The sequence below is a fragment of the Camelus bactrianus genome, chromosome 33 (genome assembly GCF_048773025.1).
Source record: "Camelus bactrianus isolate YW-2024 breed Bactrian camel chromosome 33, ASM4877302v1, whole genome shotgun sequence".
In the NCBI taxonomy this organism is placed as follows: domain Eukaryota; kingdom Metazoa; phylum Chordata; class Mammalia; order Artiodactyla; family Camelidae; genus Camelus; species Camelus bactrianus.
The window spans coordinates 18,462,748-18,479,012 of NC_133571.1; the positions used below are offsets into that span (position 1 = coordinate 18,462,748).

The 16,265-nt window shown below is 51.1% G+C and overlaps 1 protein-coding gene across 4 annotated transcripts in view; it reads left to right on the plus strand.

Annotated features, from left to right (window-relative positions):
- The window catches only part of PKNOX2 (PBX/knotted 1 homeobox 2), a 233,749-nt gene that overhangs the window by 51,380 nt on the left and 166,104 nt on the right, over window positions 1-16,265 (plus strand). For all 4 annotated transcript variants that reach the window (XM_074357132.1, XM_074357135.1, XM_074357134.1 and 1 more), the window contains exon 2: window positions 7,278-7,347. The gene's annotated coding sequence lies outside the window, so the exon portion shown is untranslated. The remainder of the gene's footprint in view (window positions 1-7,277; window positions 7,348-16,265) is intronic.

Genomic DNA, 16,265 nt, shown 5'->3' on the forward strand with positions numbered 1-16,265 from the left:
TCCTCCTTCTCCTCAGAGCCTGGTACCCTCAGGCGCAGCCCCAGCCTCTGCAGACCTGGCCCAGGACTCCCCAGGAAGGCTGGAGGGACACCACTGTCTTCTCTCAGGGCAGTTCTCTGTCCTCTCCCTCCACCAGTGAGGACCGGCCATCAGGAAATCCGGATTGTAGTCCTAACTCGGTTGCTAATCAGCTTTTTGACCTTAGACAAGCCACTTAATTTTTCCGTGTGTTGGTTTCTCCATCTATAAATGGAAGGAGGTTGGGCGGGATGATTTATGAAGCCTTCCCTCTCCAAATGGCCTTCCCAGTTTTGAGACCCCACAGAGCTGGCTCCCAAGTGAGCACTGGGGTCTGTCTGCTCTCCACGGGGTGGGGGCTGGGGGAGCAACAGCCCGGAAGAGCCTTTCTACCACCAACTTTCCTCAAAAGCTGATTCAACTGCTGGTTCTATCAAGAAATAGTGTGGATGGTGGGGATCCTGGGGCCAGACTGAGTCAGAGCTGGACTAGAACCCAGGTCAGCCATGACCTTGGACAGCCTGCCTCACCTCTCTTTCCTTTGATTTCTGAATCTGCTAAATGAGCAAGATAAAATGACCTCAGTATTCTAGAGCAGCACTGTCCGGTACACCCACCCGTGGTGATGGGAACACTCTCTGTCTGAGACTTCAGGACAACGGTCACTAGCCACACGTGGGCGTCAAGCACTTGAAATGCGGCTGGATTTTAGATTTTATTTAATTTTAATTAATTAGAATTTGTATTAAACAAACAAACAGATGTGACCAGTGGCTACCTTACTAGACTCCGCAGCTCCAGAAGATGAAGAGAGGACATAGTAATCCAGTACCTAGAAGGCACTTAGCTAGCCCAGTGTCTGGCATACAGTAAGCACTCAGTAAGTGTCTACTAGTATTAGGTACCCTGTGTTTCACTTTCCAGCCCACCACTTCTGATGGCTTTCAATGACAACCCACACTGGCTGTCCCAGAGTCACCTGAGGAGGGCGGGAGGGAAGGTGTCGCTGCTGGTGGTGCATGTCAGTAATGAGCCCGGCGCTAATGTTTCTGGTCGGCTACTTTCCCTGGAGGGTCATGTGAGCCAGAGTGGTATGTGGCCTGCTTTGCAAGTGATTAACATGGTGTAAGCAATCTGCATAGAGAGGAAAACCCTCCGCTGGTATTCCATTATTCTATTAGAGTTTCAGAGCCGGGATTAAGTGGACATGATTTCTTCCTATGGGCCATTAATTTTGTTTTATTGCTGGTCTGATGGCCATTACCCTTTTTTGCCAATGCATTCCCCCATTAGGTTTGTACAATTAACAAAATATGTGCTGTTAGGGCTTTGATAGGAACAGTGGGCTGGAAATCAAGGGAGAGGGCGCAGGCTCCACTGAGTTGGGGGTGGGGAGTGGCTGGACCCAGGGGTTGGGACTCCTTGGCACCTGCCGGTCATTCCTGGAAACTGCCCTAAGACCTTCGCCAGCTCTCCCCCGGCTAGGAGTGGAGGGGCTGCTTGCCGGGGAGAGGGAGGGACTCTGGGTGGGCCTGCCTAGCTGGGAACAGTGTAACTGCGAACGTAATGAGCCACCTCCGTTCTGTCATCTTGAACCTGAAACTCCTCAGCAGGCAGCGCGGTCCACCATCCAGGTACCAGTTCTGGCCGGAGCGGCGACACCCGCCCTCTCTGTGCTGGGCAAACAGGAGCGCTCGTGCCTGGTGAAAGGGGGCGACTGATACTCAGCGTCATCCAATGATTGGCCCGTGGAAACGCAGGGTGGGCGTTGTTAGGTCATCCCACTTTAGGAGAAAACTCAGCAATCTGGATTTTCAAATGTGAAATGTCCCACTTTTTAGATATTGGCAAAATTTACAAACACAGGCCAGGCCAGCGGCCACCTGGGAGCTGCCGGAGGGAACTCTGCCAGGCAGTGAGGAGTCATTGGAGGGTTTTAAAGAGGAATAGACATGATGAAATTTGTGTTTTAGGAGGATCCCAGGCTTGGGGAGGGGATGGATGGGCCAAAATGGGGGCAAGGCTGGAGGCCAGGAGACCAGTTAGGGGCCCAGGACAGAGAAAGAAGCCTGAGGCAGGTTGTGATGATGGACCGGGGAGAGGAGAGGTGATGTTCCTGACGGAGAATCGGCACATCTTGGGTCTTGGTGTTTCTGCACTTCCAAGGATGTCTGCAGGGCTGGGGGTTTGGTCATGAGTATCTGCGGTTCCTTCTTCCAAGTAGGAAGGTGGGAGCAGCCCACCAGTGCCAGCGCTCCTTCCAGGGTCTCATACACATACCTGTACTCACAGGTACAGGCCCCAGCTGAGGGTCTTGGGCCTGGGTGTGGCCTGTGCAGTGTGACCGAGGGACCTTTTCCAGGTCCTCTGCTACTGGGTGCACAGCACTGCTCATGGCCCAGGGGGCTGTGGACAGTGGGGAACTGGCGTCAGTCTCACCAGGCTTAGAGGAGGCCTGAGCAGAGCAGCACCCTCAGTGCTGGGCAGGAATTTTTCTTAGCACCAAGCATTTAGTGCCAGGTAATTATATCAGTATTCAATTACCCAGTTATTGTGTAATTTAGAGCCTGGTGGTCAGGGCCTGCGATGCTGTAACTGACAGCCTCATTCGACTAACGTGAACAACTGGAAGCTATTGTCAAGGGCGAGGTGGGCAGAGGTGGAGAAGAGAGGGGACCCTGGCCATGGAGTGGGACCAGGGCCCTGCAGGCGTTTTCTCCCAGGATGGTCTATTCAAGTTTTGTTTCTCTTGTCAGGGTTTTGCTCATATGCCTACAGAGGGCTTCTCAGAGAAGGGGAGTCCAGAGAAACCCTTGGTACCCAAGAACATGTTGCCATGATTTGTCCTCATCCTAAAGGTCTGGCTGCGGCAGGAGAAGAAAAGCTTGTCAAGGGCAGTGGGATGAATGCAGGTTCTCAGCCGTCTTGACTGGCCTCTCCTTTTCCATTCAGCAGGCTGCCAGCCCTGACCTCATAACACTGAAAGGCAGCAACAGTAGCCCCGTTTGTCATTATGAGTATGTTCCCGGCAGCACACAGAATGCTGTAGGTGCAGCATCTCACTGAAAGGTGATCCCTCTTTTAAAGGCGAGAGAACTGAGGTTTGTAGAGGTTACGATTAGGTACGTGGCAGACTCAGGCTTAAACCCAGAACTGCCTGGCTCCCGCATGGACACTCTTAACTACGATCACATACTGAACTACTTTAGCACTGGGGACTTAGGTCCGCCCTGGGGAGTGAGTCGGGGCAGCCTCAGAGAAGTATGGGTTTCAGATGGAATTTTGCTTTCAGGATTATGTAGTCTTAACACGATCATTTTGCAGAGGGGAAAGCTGAGGCAGACAGTGGTTAAAGTTCCTTGTTCAAGATCACACAGTAAGTTAATGATGGAGTCAGAGTGTGAACTCATGACACCCTTGGTCTCGTGCCCTCTATGTTAGACCTACGGCCTTGCTAAGCCCTAAGCTTATCTTGGTCCGTCCTTCCAGCTTACCGGGGCATGGCTCGTGGGAGTTTGCTCAGCTCTGTTGGGCATGCAGAGTCAAGTTCTTGTGTGCTTCCTCCCACGGGAAGCTTTCTTCTCTCCTTCTCCCTTCCTCTTCCAAACAAACAGGAGAATTCCTCATTTATCATTCCATACATTTCCTCATATTTATAAATGTGAATGGTCAATCCCATTTATGACTCAAGTTTATCTTCATGATGAGCAGGACAGGCCTGAGTTTAAATTCTGGTTGCACTACTGCAGGGCTGCTTGTCTGAGGGCCTTGGACATGATCACTTGCCCTCCAGGACTGCAGGCTACTGGCTTTGGAAGGCCCTAAAATACCATGCACCTGGCTGGTTCCCAGCAGGCGTCCCCAGGTCGGTGCCAGTCAGGAAGACTTCTCCACTGGTGCACAAGGAGTGAAGAACAAGGACAATGTGGAGAGGTTGCATGTGCATGTATGTGTGCATACATGTGTGTATATGTGTGTGAGAGAGATGGACAGATGGAGACACAGAGAGAGACAGACAGACAGAAAGACAGAGAGAGAGAGACAGAAAGAGAGAGGAGACAGAGATTGGCGGGGGTGAGGGGATGCTTTTCATGATGTGTCTTCATTCAGTTCAAAGAGTTCAAAGGGTGGCCCTTTTTGCTTTCCTTACTTTTGGGGGTTGAATTACTTTCTGAAACGATGGTGAAAGAAGACACCATTAATGTTTTATCAGTGTATATGTTTGTCAGCCCTCCCAGTTTCCCAATTTTTTTTTTTTTTTAACATTTTGTGAATTGGTGAAGCCAAACCTGGGAGACCAGGCTCAGGGCATCTTCTCACCCAGTACTGGTGAGTGTTGAGAGCTCATTACCTTCCAAGGAAGGCCAGCTCACTTTGGGATGGTTCTTATTACCAGAGAAGTCTTTCGTATATTGAGCTGATGGCTGGCTCCCTCGGATACCTATCATTTAGCCCTAATTCTACCGGGTGGAGCAACACAGCCCCTCTTTCACATAGTTTCTTCAAGTATTTGGAGGACCACCGTGTGGGAGAGAGATTGTTGCTTTAGTCAGTAGAACTAGGAGCAATGAGTAGTACTAAAGAGGGACAAATGAAGGTGTATCTCTAGTTTCTTTTCCCATATCTTCTACTTCACAACCTCCTAATCATGAAAATGACAACAAAGACAGCTAACATTCAGTGAGTGCATATTTTGGGCAAGGCTCTGTTATAAGCGCTTCACAGTATATGCAACGATTCAACCCTCACAGCCAACCTCAGAGGTAGAAAACCCTTATTAGCCCTATTTTATGGATGAAAAACTGAGACACAGGGAAGTTAAGGAACTTGCCCAGGGTCCCACTGCTGGTAAGTGATGGAAACCTGCACTGTCTGATTCCAGCGCTTGTGCTTTTAACCAGCCCTTTAACCACTAGACATCTTTGCTCACCTCTCTCTTCTACTCATCACTGTCAAAGTTACTAAAATGTGATACCAAAACTGCATCTAAAAGTAATGTGGATTGAGAAGTCCAAAGTGAGGGGACCATTTTCCCCTTGGTTGGCCACTGTCTGGCTATTAAGGCAACCTAAGATCAATGTAATGGGCTTGACAGCCACACCATACCCCAGGCTCTACCTAAGCATGCATTTAACTCAAATAACCCATGCCTTAACCCATAACCCATAACTCAATCTGTGATTTTGTAGTTGATTTTTGAATGTAAGAGTATATATATTCTCGTCAAACCTTTTTCTACAATTCTGTAAGAAAATTAAAAGACATTTTCATGTGGCATAGTAAGTCGATGGTTTAGAGTGATGGGATTGTGAGCAATTTTTTTAATTTTCAAATTTATTTCACTTATTGTGCAAGAAATAAAAACTGGTGGAAGAAAAAACTGACTTTTAAGTTTTGGCCTATTCTTTTAGCTTGTTCAAAGCTGTATAACATCCTTGAACCCATCTCCCAGCAGAGCGGCTGTCCTTCCGAGCTTAGCAGCATGTGCAAATGGAAGGGCCACCACATCTTCTTCCAAGTTGCTGTGTCTCAACAGACAGTCCCAGAGGGCAGGGTAGATACCCCCTCCATGCAGTCCAACCAAGAAACGTCCTGTACTGAGTTCATGTATGCTCAGCAGCAATGTGTCAACAGTTCAGAAGATTACAAGTTGGAGCCCCTTGTCAGGGGCTGGTTCTGAAGTGCTGCTTGTGGACACTGATTAGAATGAAAAGGATCCACCACTGAACATTTCAACAGACATTTGCTGAGAACCTGACACATGCTTGGCGTTCTGCTAGGATCTGGGGCTATAAAGACGCATAAGATGCTGTCCTTGTCCTCAACACCTTGCCACGGGTGTTCTGGTCTTGTCTCTGATGTACTTCTGTGAGTCACCAGTCTTGGTCCTGGAGAGGTTAGTAGACAGTCCCAGAGGAAGTGGCTCATCCTGGGGGACATCATCATGAACAAGAGGGACATCTTTCCATGAGCACATTGCCCTACACCCTCTGCCTGAATCTTCTCTCTAAAATTCCACCTCTTCCAGGAAGCCTCTCTGTTTCATTTAATTAAAAGGAAAATACTAAGGGGAGGTAGCAGGGCAGGGAGGTACCTCTTCTTCACAGCCTTTCTTTGTTGCAAAACCTTCAGTGGCTCCAGGAGCTCACAGCCCAAGCCTGGTCTCTGCCTGATGCTCAGAACCCCGGTGCTGTGGCCCCACCCAGCTTACTCAGCGTTAGTACCTCCCCTAGTCTCTCAGGCGGACCAGCCTCTGCTTTGTCCCTGGGCCACATGCTTTCCCCACCTCTTCCTCACTCAGATTGCTCCCCTTTCTTGGAACGCCTTCTCTCCTCCTTTCACTAAATCTTGCCTGACCAGTCCTCCAAGACCCCTGAAAACTTCCTGGAGGGCTCCAGCTCCTGCCGACCTGGTTTCTCTGTGGAGAGAGAGGGAGAGGCTCTAGCACACAGCACAGCACTACTTCATGTATTTGCTTGTCTTATCAGATGATGTTTCATACGGATATTCTTATTTTGCAATGACGTGGCCGCACTTTTACAGCAGGACCCAGGTGTTTTTCTCCTGCGGCGCCCAGCAGGTGTGGATCATGGAGGAGACACCGGATACATACGTGCTGGGTTTTTCTTGTTGTAGTTGTTGCTTTACCCAGAAAGAGAGTGAAAAGCAGTCATGTTTTTTTGATCTTCCCAGTCACGCCCTCATCATTCCCCACTCACATCTTCCTTCCAGCCCAGCGGGACTCTTCCTTCACTTTTGCTTGTAAGTTTCCTCCTCCATCAGGACTTTCCATAATCCTGCCGTAAACAAGAGCATTGGCGTTGTTGTTTGCTTGTTTTGGCAGCTCCTCTGTATAGATGGCAGACTTCCCTGGGGGCTTCTCAGCCCTGTCCCCCTGCACAGGGTATGGCGTCAGACACGAGGCATCCGTAAATGATCACTGCCTTGGTCAGCTCAGGGCTCTCCCCAGCCATTAGCCTCTCTTTCTCTGGGATTCCTATAGGGGAGGAGATGAAACTCACAAGAAATTGAGGCACCAGCAGGGAAGGAGGGGGTGACCGTGTCTTTCTGTCCCAGTTAGTTCTCTAAACAATCATCATTTTGTACCCGGAGCCCCCTGCTCAGGAAGCTTCTCCACTCAGCTGTGGGCGCTGGGCCGCCTACCCTGGCTGTGCTTCTGAGCCAGACCCCCACCCCGCCTTGGCTCTCACCCCCAGCAGACTCAGACAGTCCATAAAGGTATTTTCTTTCATCGACAGGTTGAAGTCTGGAGCAGGACTCTGAGCTCTCTGTCCTCCATGCCGCTCACCAGAATAGATACTGTGAACTGTAAGTAACTTTGTTTGGCATTTTCCATGTTGACTCAATAAGGTGATGGGTTAAAGACCAGCCCTGAACCTGATCTTTCACAGCCACGCATTGTGCAAGAGAAGCACTCTACAACGAGCTGGTCGGAATGCAAAATACAGTGGCCCTCTAATTAGATGAGGTCTGAGTGTGACAAAGGAGCCCTGTAACATGACATCCTCTTTAATTAGATGGTATTGATTGTGCATTAAGGTGGACTGGATGTGTTATGTATGTCACGAGTGTTGAAGAGGGGAGCTCTTGAGCTTGCAAGGCCAACCCAGACCCCAGCCGCGGTGGTCTGCGGGTTAAGCTTGGGAGGCCATAAGAGGAGGAACCGGGCCAAGTTCATAGCTCGCGTTGCTTTTGCGTCCGGCTGTTTCTAGGGGGGCGGGAGGGCGGGAAAGGAACTGAGGCTTCCCTCCGTCAGCACAGTGACCGCTCCACCTTAGACTGTACTTGCTCAGAACATCGGCTCTCCCACTCGGCACAGGTCTCCCCTCCTGGAGGACCAGTCGGCTTGGTGGGACCTTCTCTGGTAACTCCAGCTAGAAGGGATTTCTCCCTTTTCCGAGAGTCTCTGCCTCCCACGCTGGGCAGCCCTCTGCCTGTACTCTGCTGTGCGGGGTTGTGAGCTCCCGCAGGCGTGTCAGGGGTCCCCTGGTCCTCCGTCCTCTCTGCTCCCTCCACCTAGTCGCTGGTAAGGCCATGTCAGCTAGAAGCCGCTCGCCTTGAGCTGCAAAGCTCCCCACCCTGCTTCGGGGGCTCCTGGGGGCTGAGCGGCTGCAACTTTGATAGTACATTGGCTCCCAACCAGTCCATGGAATTATAAATGATTAACCGTTATCAGCGCACATCTTCACCTCTGTGTAAAAATAGATTGACTGTAATGAGTATTTGAATAAATCATAAGAATGGCCGCCCTGCGATCGTCTAACATCCTGCCGATGGCTGCCCGGTGAGTGAGCAGGGCGCCGGCCCTCCGCCTAATGGCCTGCAAGTCGGTGCTGGTGCCTCAATGATTGACGGGCGCGGCTCCCAGGGCACCCCCTCTCCAGCCCGGCTTGGAGTGGTTGGATCCCGGGGCCTGGGGCGGGGAAGGGTGCCTCCCTCCATCCTGTTCCAGGAAAGCCTACCTAGGAGATGGGGCCGGGCGGGGGTGGGGGGTGAGGAGCCAGAGCAGGAAGATAATGACCTTTGTGAGAATCGATGTCTCCTCGCACCGGAGGTTAGAGGGACCTCATAAGTCAAGTCAAGTATGAGAGGAGCAAGCTAAGCGTGAACCTTAATGAGAGTGGCGAGTGTAGGGGAAATAGGTCTGTACGTACCCTCCCTGTCCCTGCGGGCAGCGGGCGCCTGGCACGGGGCCACTCCCACCCAGGGGAGCGCCCTCTCGGGGACACTCTGGGACCCATACAGAGGAAGGAGAAGGAGTGGGGGTCTTCAGGTCCCAGGACTCTGAAATGGAAAGACTCAAAGGACATTTCAGGGCATGTTTTTTGCTAAGGAGGAGCCTGCCTTTTGGAGGCAGCGAAGAAGATGAGGATGAGGGAGGGCAGGCTCCGAGGGATGGGGACCCACTGAGCAGGGAACAGTCTGAAAGTCTGAAGTGAGGGTTGGATTTGAGAGGGAAACAGCCAACCGTCTAATTTAATTTGAGTGGTGTTCAGTTATTACAGCTGTGTAACAAACCACCCTGAAACTTAGCGACTTACAATATTCATCATGCTCATTTATTCTGTGAGCCAGGAGTTCAAAGAGGGCACAGCGGGGAGATTGTCCCCCATCCACAGGTCTGGGGTCTCCACCAGGGCAGAAGCTGGGTGCTAGAATCATCTGAAGGTTCATTCGCTTATAACTCTGGGGTTTGAGACCAGCTGTTGACTGAGACATTAGCTGGGGCTGTCCACCAGACCCATGAGCCCTCTCCATGTGACCTGGACATCCTAACAGCGTGGCTGGAAGCCGAGAGGGGGCGTCCCGAGAGGGAACAGGATCCAGGCGGGGGCTGTACCACCCAAGCCCAGCAGTGTTACTTCCACCACATTCCCCTGGTTGGGGAGGTACAGAGGCCTCGGTTGTAAGAAGGGAGCATGGACACCACCCAACCACATCTCAAAGGAGGAGGATCCCAGCACATTAAGAGAAGAGCATGAGGGATGAAGGATACACTGTTGCCACCATCTTTGGAGAGTAACATCTACCACCACTAGTGTTGGTCAAGTCGGGCACAGACAGCCTCATCTATTCCAGAGTTAGGCTAAAGAAACCTCTTCCTTCAAGAATCACACTGTCCCTTAACTCACACAATATGTGGGCTTAAGTTACCCCGAGGCCAGAGCAGGATTCCCGGAGTACATGCTGGTGTTAGGAGGTCCTACAATTGGTAGAAACCTCTACCTTATAGTCCATCTCAGCAAGAGTGGATCCAGCTTGCCACCCTTAGCTTGAGGTGCCAGGTCTGGAGAGGGTCTTAGATCTGCGACAAGGACTCCACAAGCCTTGAGCCCTTCATTCCCATCCATAGCTCTCACATCCCTGGCTCCATGGCCTTCCAAGCTGGAGGAGGCTTCAGCCAAAGATCAGGACAGAAGAGGCTATCGGGACTATGCAGGCCCTGGGGAGGTCCAGGCAGCCCTTCCTCCCTGATGCCCACGTCCTTTCCTCGCCTTCCTTCCCTCTGCCCCACACTATAACCCACAGGAGGCAGTGCCCTTGAGGACCTGTATCCCTTTCCTTTGCCATTTTTCTGACCTGGATGCAGCTAAATTTTGGAAGAGAATTTGAGTACCCTGGATGCTTTGTTGTAACTTAAGGGGTTGGAGACAAAGCTCAGGTGACCGAAGGGTGGCAGCAGGACCAGTTCATTGTCCCAAGGGGCCAAGATATGAAAATGGCTAATGGCTAAAGGAGGGGGCAGGGAAGAGAGGGGTAAGGGGCTTGGTCTTGATGAAAAGGGCTTGGAATTTGGAGGGAGAGTCTTGGAATCTAAGTCAGCTTAATACCAACGTTAATAACCAATGTTTATTGCATGCTGGACACTCTGCTAAGCACGTGATGTGCATTTTTCTCATTGAAACCCTTACACTGCTCTATGAGACACAGTTGTTGTCTCGGTATTAGATACAGAATGGGGGCAGAGGCTCAGAGAACAAGAGAGGTACCCTAGTTAGTGACAGAGTAAGTTAGTCACAGACCTGAAATTGAACTTAGAACTCTCCATTCCAGAGACTTCATCACTTCGTTGTGTGGTTCCAAGAAACTCAGTTTACTCTCCTGTAAAAGGGGAAGTTTGATGCCATCACTTCCAATATCACCCTCAGTTCTAAGATTCTGAATGTGCAGAAAAGATTCTGGGAGCTGGCTTAGACAAACCTACAGTGGAGGTCGACTTTGTGGAAATGGGTCTGTGTGAAAGCATGGAATGATTTCCTGTTCTCGCCTTTCCCCTTTTGTGAAACATAGGTCAGGAAACTAATGTTTAATTTGGGCAGGTGAAGGAAACAGATAAAAACATAAATGATCATTTGTATTTTCAAGGCTTCAACTTGTGGGGAAAAACACGAGGCTTGACGTCCAAAGCGTGGGTTTGGGTCTCAGCCCCGTGACTTGGAGCCTTTGTGCTGTGATTCTGGACATGTCTCTTTGGTCTTCGGATTCTCATCTGTAGGATGGAAATGGGTTTGTACACCGTTCCCAGGACGGCTGTGGGGCTCAGTGAAATCCAGCATGTGAAAGCTGGCACACAACAGGTGCTGGATAATGGTCCAGCCGTCCACTCACCCAGGAAATAAGCAAAAAGCAGAGTTGGAAAGAAAGATTGTTCCTCTCCACTGCTCCTGGAGGAGATGGTCAAGCGTCTTTCCTTTAACTGTACTCTCCATAAAAGTTCACTCATAAACTATTGATATTTTAATAATACGCATTAGCATCTTGCCCTTTGACAAATGAATATTGAATGAGCAATAAAGAGGCAAAAGAGTAACCAGGTACGTGGCTGCGGGGAAGCTGGAATCACGAGTAGCTGTCAGAGGGACTGCCCCTTCTCTGGGACCTTGTGGCTCCCCTCTCTCTCCAGTGACCCCTATGAAACAGCTCTAAAAAGGAGCTCAGACTCTGGCCCAGCCCAGCCCAGTCTGAGCAGGATTTTGTTTTCTTTCGCTTGGCTGGAGGGGACTTGGGAGAAGACAGAAAAGGTCATTAAAGTGGTGCTGAGGGCTTAGAATTCCACTCTCGTGTGAAATACCTGGCATCTCCCCACTGCATTTGCCGAAGGTGCGCGCTTCTTCTTCACATACTCTCTCCTGCCCCGTCAATTAAAAGTCTGCAGACAGACAGTGTCTGTCTGAATGCCCACAAGAAATCAGGCAACAAGCTTAGAAATAAGTCAGACTAGTTCCTCCCTTCTCTGTCCTCTCTCCACCGGATCTTCATGGGTGCCTGTGCTTGGGGTGTGTGTTAAGGTTTATAAGACAGAATTTCCTGCCTTTTGCAGCTCCTGCTCCAGCCCCACGGCCACAGCCTCCAGTTTGTCGTGGCCTCCATCTGGGCTGGGAGTCCTTGAGTGTGCAGGGAACAGTGACAGGGGCTCTTCGTTGGTCCGGCTTAATTGGTGTGATTTAATGGCATTTCTGGCGGATTCAGATTTATACGGCTTTCTGAGCTGCAAATCTGCTTTCTAAATGTAGAATTTTTGTGGAGTGGTAAAAAATAATGGCTGTTCTGTGATTCCTGCCTCCCAAGCTAGGAGATTGCAATTTACATTATGCAAATAGACATTATGCAATCAAGGCACTTTAGCAGGAATCTGGCGGCAGAGAGGCCGCTGATGAGATTCGAGGTCTGCAGCCCCAACTGGAGGGGCCCTGGAAGAGCGGCGGCGACGGAGTGGGGAGGGGGTGGGGCAGGCGGGGAGGGGGCAGAGCCTGTTCCGCTGGCCCGAGGAGGCACAGTGGAGCCTGCCCAGAGATGAACGCATCGGGGGCTGCCAAAGCGACTCTCTCAATTAATGGCTTTGTTTAATCATACCCCCTGTCCAGAGGAGTATTGTCTTACGGATAATTTCGTTTGCCTAACGAGATTTTGCTAATTAAATCTCCTTTCAGTTCGTGTGACTGTGCCTGCAGGAGAGGGGCTATTTGGAGTCTTCTCCATAAACCTTTCTGGAGAGGAACTGGGGAGGAGGGACGAGAGGGAGGGGAGAAGAGAAAGGAGGGGAGGGAGAAACCTCCCTGCTGTGAGCAGGACTGGGGACGCTTCCAGCAGGGCTTGGAAACTACAAGGTGTCAGCAGCCCCCTACCTTGCCTCTCTCTCCTGTTCTCTGGAAGTGCAGGTACTCCGAGATCTTTGTCCAGCCTGAGGGTGTCCCCTTTTTTTTCTTCCTCTGGTGGCTCTGTCAGCTCCACCATTATCCTTTCTCAAGTTCTTCCCAGATCCGCAGGAGGTTCTGCAGGGTTTCCAAGCCCTGCTCCCAGCAGCTCTGGCTGTGGGTGGTGGTAGTGGTGACGTGGGAACCCTCCCCTGGCCTTCGCTGTTAGCCAGCCAGCCTGGCTCTTCAGAGAGGAAAAATTGCTCCCCAGTTAGCCATTTCTCCAGGGATAATTGTGTGAATCAAAGAGGAAACCTCATCAAATTCGTGTATCCTGAGAGTCAGCCGGGGTAGCCCCCTGTGTGTGGAGGAGCCCAGCGCTGGGTCTGCAACAGCTGGAGCCTAATTCATGCTGCTGTGAGTTTGTGCCTGTGTCATGCCTGGGCTCCTCCATCCCCAGTTGTTCTTTCCTGTCTGCAGCTTCCTTGGCCTGGCTGACCAGGGGGCTCACAGCTCAGCCCTGCCTACTTTTCCAGTTTTGTTTCCTTCTGCCTTAAAGCTCCCTCCTCCCTGCTTCTTACAGACACTCAGATACCTGGGCACACGCCTGTTCCTGACACCCAGGTGTACCAGGTTGCTCAGTTCCCCCCCAGATACTCTGTGTAACTTCACACCTCAGTGCCTTTGCACTGGCTGTTCTGTCTTGAACCTCCTCAGCCTGGATAACCCCTGCTCCTCCTGCAGTACCCAGCATACACATCTCCTCTGTGACTACCACCTACAGGGCTTCCTGCCTTTCCTGAAACACTCCTGTACCCTTTCCTCATCCTGTACGTTCTACAGGACCTCAAACATGGGTATCTATCTATCCAAGATAAGAACTGAATCTTATTCTCCCAGTCCCAGTACCAAGAATCATGCCTGGCCACAATAGCTGCCCTACATGGATGGTTGAATGACAAATGAATGAATGAACCAAGGGGAAGAGAGTGGAGCGGTGGAGAGGTTTTCTCTAGTAAGCTCTCCAAACCCCAGAATGGGCCGTGGTGGTGGAGGGTCAGGAGACTGATTTCTGCAGGGGCTTTGCAGAGTTACTTGCCCTTCCATTATCTTTACTTCCTAGGCAGGAAGCCCTAACTCCCTCTGTGTGTAAGGCCGTGTACGAGGAGGGTCCTGTCACACATTCTTACATGAAATCTGTGAAGTGGTATTGTTTTTGCAGAGGGCACTGAGGCTCGTTTGTCCTCATCAGAGAGCAAGGCAGTGTTTACCTGTAACTGGGCCCACTGGTGGGGCCCTAGTAGGATCTACCTCTAGGTAGGTGACAGTGCCTATGCTTCCCAGTCTTTCCTCCCCATCCATCCATCCATCCATCCACCCACCCATCCATCCATCCCGTCTATCCATCCATCCATCCCATCCATCCATCTTGACCAGAACCTAAGCTGCCCGGGAAGTGTGTCACAGCCTGGGCTCTCCCAGTGCTGGCATGCCCGCGCTGCAGCCTGGGAGGGCCTGTGTGTCTGTGTGTGTGCCGGGGGACAGGCGAAGCTCAGGCCCCACAGGCAGCATCTGGCTGCTGGCTCTGGTCTGTTGCCCAGCTAGCACTGGGGATGTCAAGGGTGAAGGAGTCTGCATTCCATGCTGGGGAGCTTGGGGGTGGTCCAGGAGAAATGGCTCATATCTTCTTGTGTGATAAGGGTGCATGTGGCCTGTGTGTGTACAGGCTGCAGGATGTGTAGGGGCAGTGTTTGAAGAGAGTACTTTGTGTTTTTCCTGGTTCCTGAGTTTCAGTGCTTTGTTTTTGGCTCTGATGTTTTCCTCTTGGTCCAGGTATGTCTGTCAATGTTCTGTCTCTTCATCTAGGCTTGTAATCCTCTTGACATCCCCACTGCGCTATCAGTGCTCTGAGTCTGAAGTGTTTCTTGGTACATAATAGGTGCTCAACAAATACTGAGTGATGCGACGAATGATTGAATGACTGAATGAGTGAACCAGCAGGCACTTTGCTGTCAGGCAGGCTTGAGTTTGAGCCATAGTTCTGTTTGCATAGCTGGGAACTTGGGTTTTCATTTTCTCATCCAGAAAGTAAGAATACTAATCCCATCTATTCTATCTTTCTCAAAGGGTTGGTGGAAGATTATAAGAGACATATGAACGTGCTTTATAAACTATAAAGCACTACGCAAGTATAAGAGATTATTATTATAATGGTTATTACACTTGAAGTGATCGTTGTGTTTGAAAATTAGGGATTCTGTTTTCAGGAATATAAAATCACCCAGGCCTGGTTGGAATGCTGAGACTTACAGAGCAATCAGTATACGAACTGATTCCAGATTGGCCCAACTATGGGAACTCTCAGGGGCTGGGGTGTGGGGACGGGACTGGTGAAAATGGTCAATCTTCATTTGTGCCACCTGCCCCCATATAAATGGTCTCTCCAGGGTCCCTGTGATTGCCCAGCCTTCTATGCCTCATTATCTTTGCAGATGCTGTTCCCTCTGCCAGGTGTGCTTTTCCCCTTTACTCCCCTGATCTTTTGACCTGCTGGTGCCAAGTTGCTGTTCTGTCGCTGGGCTCCCAGGTTACCAAGGGCAACCTTGGACTCATGCCCAAAAGATCAAGTTGGCTGAACTTCCCCAGGCTCCCTAGGCCTAGGGCCCCCAATCCCTCACAGGTGGCTAGCTGGCCATCAGCCAGTTGGGCAGGGAGACCTCAGGCTAAACTGAGTCCTGAGGACAGGGAGGCATGCCTGTGGCTGACCCACCTGGGGAGACAGGTGCTGCCTGCCTCCATCCCCAAGCCTTCCAGATTCTACTTCTTGGTGGAGTCAGCCCCAGCTGGTGGAGAATCTGCTGGAAGCCCTCCCAGGCCTTGTTCCCTTGCCTTCTCCCTGTGTGCAGAGGCATCTTGTCTCTGCCCCTGCGCTGGCCTGTCCCCCACGCCCTCCCACTCCCAGCAACCCTCCTGGAGCCCCAGGCAGCCGCAGCGAAGTGCCGGGGGCTGGGAGGCTTTTCATTACCGAATGCACTGAACCTATTTGTGAGTGTTTTGCAAAGTGTTTAATCCAAGGTGTTCCCTCAATTAAATTAGTGCAAACATCTGTGTCCCACATCCACGTCCATTTGCATTCTGTGCCATTTATTACAGCGGGAAATTGGAAGGCACCTTAGGAATACTTAGGACTGAATTAGGCTAGCTTGGGGTGGGGGTCTGAGGGTGGGCATCTGAGGGGGCCTGTGAGGCTGGTCCACAAGGCGGATCCATCTCCAGGCTGGGACTGGCGGAGGAGCCGCTTTCTGGTGCAGGACCCCTGGTCTTGTGGGGGAGGTTGGGTGAGTTTAATTAATGCCCTTGACCCCCACCTGGGCCCAGGTACCTGTGGAGGCAGGAGGCATTTACTGCTATTGTTTTATAACTTTAAACCCAATTAAAAAGAAAAGTGTATCACATTCAAGTGACCCACCTGGGTCTCTCCCTGGGGTAGCCCTTTCCTGCTGGAAGGTGGGTTTTTCCATCAAGAAACTGCTCAGCCTTGGTGACTGGCTGAGCGTGGGTGGCAGCTCTCTGCATGTACTGTGTGATTCC